Source organism: Ictidomys tridecemlineatus, chromosome 1 (genome assembly GCF_052094955.1).
Source record: "Ictidomys tridecemlineatus isolate mIctTri1 chromosome 1, mIctTri1.hap1, whole genome shotgun sequence".
Lineage (NCBI taxonomy): Eukaryota > Metazoa > Chordata > Mammalia > Rodentia > Sciuridae > Ictidomys > Ictidomys tridecemlineatus.
The window spans coordinates 37,161,056-37,167,541 of record NC_135477.1 but is presented as its reverse complement, the minus strand read 5'-3'; the positions used below and the strand labels follow the sequence as shown (position 1 = coordinate 37,167,541).

The 6,486-nt window shown below is 43.5% G+C and overlaps 1 protein-coding gene across 2 annotated transcripts in view; it reads left to right on the top strand.

Moving 5' to 3' along the window:
- The first annotated feature begins 703 nt into the window (after positions 1 to 703).
- The window catches only part of Bmpr1a (bone morphogenetic protein receptor type 1A), a 127,135-nt gene continuing 121,352 nt past the window's right edge, over positions 704 to 6,486 (top strand). Inside the window, exon 1 of one of the 2 annotated variants that reach the window (XM_078038770.1) lies at positions 704 to 841. The gene's annotated coding sequence lies outside the window, so the exon portion shown is untranslated. The remainder of the gene's footprint in view (positions 842 to 6,486) is intronic. The other variant, XM_078038764.1, reaches the window with a different exon arrangement.

The following is a 6,486-nucleotide window of genomic DNA, read 5'->3' as shown; positions in this document are numbered from 1 at the left end:
GGCAATCCTCCCCCACCTTGGTGACTGGGTGCCTTCTAAGCGATTAGGCTCATTTCTCAAACCCGACGACTGAAGCTCAAAGGGAGTACGAGTCGGGATCAGAGGGAGTCGGCGTGAAGGAACCCGCGGGGACAGTGGGTGATGGGAGCCCCGGCCGGGAGGCTCTCTGTCGTGGGCACCCCGAGTTGTCTGCTTGATGAGGCTTCCTCAGAGTGGCCCCGCCACGGCGGCTGCGGGGTTGGCTCTACTCGAGGGGCCGACGGGCCCGAGCGGAGGACTGGCCCCCCTCCCCACAGCAGCCCGGCGCCCCCTTGCCGGCGGCTGGCCCTCCTCGCCGGCAGCGGGGCGCCGAGCTCTGCGGGCCTTTCGGGTCCTTCCGCCGCGAGCTCGGTTCATTTCGTGTCCGGGGCGGGGCGGGGCGGGGCGGGGCCGGCTCCCGCGTTCGGGTGCGCGCGGCGCTGGCGGGCGCCCTCCAAGTGCGCGCGCGCGCGGAGCCGACTCTCGTGGAGGCCCGCCCCTCCCCCAGGTCCCCGTACCCGCGCCGCCCCTCCCCCGCGTGCGAGTGTCGGCGGCGACGGCTGCAGAGATTGGAATCCGCCTGCCGGGCTGGGCGAAGGAGGAGGGAGGAGGGAAGAGGGAGGAGGGCGGGCAGGAAGGCTCGGGCTCCGGCGCGTCGGTCCGCGCGAGACGAGGATCGCACGGCCGCGCGAGGGGCGACCGGGCCGGGGCCGCTGCACGCCGAGGGCGGAGGCCGAGCCGGGCCCCCGCCGCGCCCCGGCGGCTCGCTGCCCCCACACTCGCTCGGCTCCGTGGGCTGGAGGATGAGTTCCCGGGGGTCCGGGTGAGTTGGCTTGTCTGGAAGTGCGTGTGCGCGCCGGGAGAGGCCGGCTGCGGCGGGGAGGCCGGCGCGGGCGCGGGCTAAGTTTGGAGTGAGGGGCGGCCGGGCCGGGCTGTTGAGGCCGCGGCGCGCCCTGGGCCCCGCGGTCCCCTCCGCGGACCCCTGGCCCTGGGTCGTGTCGGGTCCTGCCGTCCGGGCCCTCTTTTGTTTCCCGTCCCACCCCTGGGTCACAGGCCGTGTTTGGGAAGGCGATGTGGGCGAAAGCCGCTCCGAGGACGCTTCTGGAATCCTTAAATGGGAAAGGCGCTTAGCTCCCCGCCCCGGAGCTGCGTGATCGGGATTCGGGGTTCGTCTCGGTACGCTTCGGTGAGAAAGGAAAGAGAACAAAGTGTGGTAGTCGAGCCCGGAGGAGCTGCTAGCCCGCCCTCCAACTTGGAAGGTGCCGGTTTTCTCGGAGGTCGCTGCGTGTGGGTTCACCTGTTGTCCTGCGCGGCCTCCGCTGCCATGTCTGTTGTGATTCTGCCCTTCAATTTCGGAAAACTTTCTGCTGGATTGCTTGTAACCTTTTTACTCTTTCCAGACTCCCAGTGGAAAGGTTTGGCAAGGAAAAAAAAAAAATGAGATTGCGTCAGGGCAGAAAAATCATATCCGTGTGTGAGGGTCTTGTGTTTTGTACTCCTTCGTGCGCTCGGATGTTTTAATTAGGTTTAAGCACTGCAGGTTTTTTTTTTTTTTTAAACAATTAGCAAACTAGGTTCTGAGTACCTAGTAGGAACTTGGCACCCGTAGTACGTCATTTACTTTATATCCATGGCTGTTGTATTTCTCATTTGAAGGAAACTAAGCCTCAAAGATATTAAATAATTTAGATGGATGAACTGGGATTTGAACTCGGGAACGTCGAGTCGAGGCACAGGAGTTTTTCTTTCTTTCTTTCTTTTTAAACAAACCTTAAGTACTTTTAGGTATAATAGTGTTTTTCAGTTATTCGTGAAACACGCTGTTTTGTTGCTTGAGTTCAAAACAACTCCTTGGTTGTATTTGCTTGTGAGAGGAGTTAAACTTCGAATTAAATTAGAAGGTCACAATGCTTTTTTTCAGTTTTTGAAATAGATCGTGAACCAGGATTATTTCGCTTTTAAAATTTAAAGTAATAGATAGGTGATTCTTTGATCTAGGAATGAGCTGTTTACGAAAGGCCGATTAAAATTTGGAATGTATTTTTAATAGAACCAGTACTCTATTATTTTTTTTTTTCCTCTTCGCATTCTCCAAGGAGCCCATTTCAAACCTTTTTAGTTTTCTGCACTTCTCCCCACCCGTTACTAAAAAGATTGATATGTCTAGTGGGAGGTCCTCCTCTGGATTCCTTCTCATCAGCTTCTTTCGTTGGAGATTGTTTTGGTTCTTCTTGCAAGTTAACACCTGGTTTCATCTTTCCCTGATTTTCCTACTAAATGGAGCATGAGTTATCCTTTCTGTTGTCTTTGGTTTTTAAAAGTACAGATATACTTAAGCTTTCTTAAATTTACAAAACCCTCTGCTGAAGTTTTCTATTCCCTTAAGCTGTCTTGTTGCTGCTTTCCTTTTCAGAGCACATTAACATTTAAATTTTTTTTCTTATAAAAGTAATACGTGGCCATTAAAGAGAAGTTGCAAAATAGAGAAAAATTGAAGTAAAATTAAAATTCAGTCATTCATAATCTCATCTGTAGAGATTGCCAAGAGTAGTCTACTTTTCCTCCTGGACATGGTGGCCATCTATCCACTTCTTAACCCTTTGTTGACTAGGAAGTAATCAACACATTTAAGTACCTTTATTCAGTCCTCTCTCTGAAGTTCCTGTAAAATATATTTAACATCCATTTCACTTTTTTTTTTTTTTATTTGATAATGCTGATCCTGGGGATCAAACCCAGGGGATTGAAAGCACTTTGCCACTGAGTTACATTGCCTGCCCAACTTCTGCTTCTTTGAATGTTTCTCCTTGGCTTTCATTCTTCTATACATTTCATTTCAGAAATACTTGCTGTATTCTAAAATATTGTACAAGGTAAAAGGGTGCAACTACAGATAAGACCCTTGCTCTCATGGAGCTTAATGTCTAGTGGGGGAGACATATGTTGACATGTTGAAGGATGAGTTCTATAATTAAGTAAAATTGTTGTTATAATTGAAGTGTAGAGTATTATAAAAGGTTAAAAAGAGGTTAAAATTGGGATCTGACCTGGTGCTGGGAGATTATAGGAACACCTCCCTAAAATGTTACCTCAGAACCTGGCACAGTGTGAAGGAAGAGTAAGAATTAACTAGGTGTGAAAGGGGGCTTCTGCAGCTTTGTTTTTCCCTTTTCTGCCACCCTTTCTTTCTCCTTCCTTTTTTTTTGGGGGGGGGGGAGAGGGGTACTGGGGATTAAACTCTGGAGCACTTCTACTGAGATACATCCCCAGCCCTTTAAAACTTTTTTTTTTTTTAACACAAATTTTTAACAGGATCTCACCAAGTTGCTGAAGCTGGCCTCAAAGTCACCATTCTCCTGTCTCAGCCTCCCTAATTACTGGGATTACAGGCATGCACTGCACTATAACCTAGTCACTTCCTCTTAATATATTCACTTCCTCTGATTTACATGTTTTCCAAGTTTCACTCTTCAGGTCACTTTTCTGTCTCCAGTCTCTCCATTATTATTCAGATCTTTTTGTCTGAATATTTCTCAAATCTTTGTTCTTAATTTCTCTTGTGCACGAGTCCTATTTTTTCATTTGCTTTATGCATAATGTGGCCTGATTGTTTCTAGTTGAAACTTAACTCTTCCTTTTGGCTTCTTTGGTGTTTCTTATTTTTGTTGATGTCATACCAAATCCAAACCTTTTTCCCATTCTATCACATATTGTTGAATCTGCCACCATCTTTTGATTCTGATTTTATGATATTATAACTACTCTGTATTCCTGCTAACTGACAAAATTCTTAATTCATGTTGGTATTAGAGTTATAGTAAAGTTATAAAATAAGTTGGGCAGTTTTCTTCTTCTTTTTTTTTTTTTCCAGGAGTTTTGGACTGGGATTATCTGTTCTTTGAAAGTTTGGCAGATATCACCTATAGGACCATTCAGGCTTTTATCTTTTTTCCTGGAGAGGGTTTTGAGTACCATTTCAATTTATTTAATAGCTATTTGTTTATGTAGGTTTTTAAAAATTTTTCATTATATATACCTTTTATTTTCATTTATTTTTATGTGGTGCTGAGGAATGAACTCAGTGCCTCACCCGTGCTAGGCAGGTGCTCTACCACTGAGCTACAATCCTAGCCCTTATGTACATTTTTTATTTCTTGTGTGAATTTAGTGTTTCATATTTTTTTCCAGAAATTTATTTGTTGAGTTTTCAAATCTGAGGTTATTTGGTTTTGGTTTTTAGGTGTTATTTCTACTACAAGTGATTTCCCCCTTTTCACACCCCCCTACCCCGTTTTAAACCAGGTTCTTATCCTGCTTGGATAATGATATGATCTTATTTTCGTTTTTTGCTTCTTTTACCTGTTCTTTTTTTACTCTCCTCCTGGACTATTGGTTATAGTGTTCCTTCTACGTGGATTGCATATATGGCCAGTTATCATATGTCCAAGTCTAACCCAGTTTTGAAGCTCCATTTTGAATTGCAACTCTTAAGTTTTAACAATTTTTTTCTTCGGGATGGAATCCCTCCTAGAGTACCACACAGTTTTTTATTTTTAATTTTTGGCATGCAGTTTTCTTTCCCTAGTATTTTCTTACTGCATTTGTCTTTTAAAGAAGTTTTAATTTTTTTGAAGCATGATGTATATACAATGATGTATATAAGTTAGGTGTGCACTTCTGTGAGACATTTAATCTTTTATGGTAGTTTTTATACAGTTACTAGTTCCACTACTAGATTGCAGGCTGGGTCTGTAATGGATTTTGTTGCATTTTAAAATGAATAAATTGGGAAAGGCCCCTATCTGTCCTAGCAGTGGCTATTGAACTGTACTGATTTGACTTATGGATCTTGGAAGCAGATGGGTTTCCTCCCAGGCTAAATTTTGAAGTAGGAACCCTTTTCTTTCCTTTTATTTCTACCACCTTTTACTACTTCTTGTTTTTAGAGTGCCTTTTCAGTGCCATGAGATCTATATTTAGCCTGTCAGTCCAATCTTTTTAACATTTATAAGATTAAATGTTGGGCTGGGGTTGTGGCTCAGTGGCAGAGCTTGCCTAGCACGTGTGAGTGAGGCACTGGGTTTGGTCCTCAGCACCACATAAAAGTAAATAAATAAAATAAAGGCATTGTGTCTATCTACAACTAACAGTTAAAGAAAAAAGATGTTATATTGCATTGAATTATGTCAACTGTATGCTTATAAGACACTTATAAGCCATTGGTTGTAAAGTGTACCCCAATGTCAGAGATGCTAAAATTTATCCATCTTAGAATTGATAAAGTTTCTTTCCTGTTCCTTTAGTGTAGGTATTGGAAAGAAAGAATTTAAACTCATGTGGAAGTGATTTGTACCCCTGCTGTTACTATGAAAAGTTATTTTTAAATATGTTTGTTAAATGTCTTCAACAAGTGAGAAATTTCAGGCAGTACAGAGAAATATTTATTTTTGAATTAGGTCTTTCAGGAGACCTGTGTGACTGGGAGGCACTTCATTTTGTGTGTGTGTGTGTGTGTGTGTGTGTGTGTGTGTGTGTGTGTGTAATGTGTGGTGGGTGGGTGGGTATGGAGGCGGATATTAGGGATAGAACCCAGAGCCTGTGCATGCTAGGCAAGCACTCTACCACTGAGCTAAATCATCAGCCCCTGGTTTCTTTTGCTTGTTATCTGAACTACAAGTTCTCTAAATGATACAGACTTTGTAAAGTGGTAATTGTGGGGGATTGTGATGACCAATTGAATGGATCATTTTTAAGACTATCCAGTATTTATATATCATCATTAACAATTATATATATAAAATTGTTCCTCCTTTGGGGTTGGTTCCAGGAACCTGGTGGTTATCAAAATCTTTTGGATGCTCATGTCCCGTTATGCAAAATGACCTAGTATTTGCGTATAACCTGCACACATCTTTTTGTATACTTAGTCATCTCTAGGTTACTTGTGTTATTTTTTGTGGCCCTGGGGATCAAACCTAGGACCTTGAACATGCTACACAAGGACTCTACTACTGAGCTATATCCCTAGCCCTCTTTAGATTACTTATGATACTTAATACTTAATATAGCCTAATAAATGATGTATAAGTAGTTGTTGTTCTGTATTGTTTAGGGAATAGTGACCAAAAATTCTGTAGTGTTCAGTACAGATTTTCTTGAATAGTTTTGATTCAAAATTGGTGAGTGGTTCATGAGTTGTTAAATCCTAAGGTGTGAAGGGTCTACTGTATTTATTTAAAGAGATAAGAGTCTTACCCTGTTACCCAGGCTGAGCCCAAACTCCTGGACTTCAGTGATCCTCTTACCTTAGCCTCCCAAGTTCCTGAGACTATATGCTTACACCATTGAGGCCAGCTTGTACTTACTTTTTTAAAAGTAAGTACAAAATGTGTTTGAATGTTCATAATTATGTGTATCAATTTTAGCAAGTATGTTTAAGACCCGCAGTTTTTTTTTTTTGGACTGGGG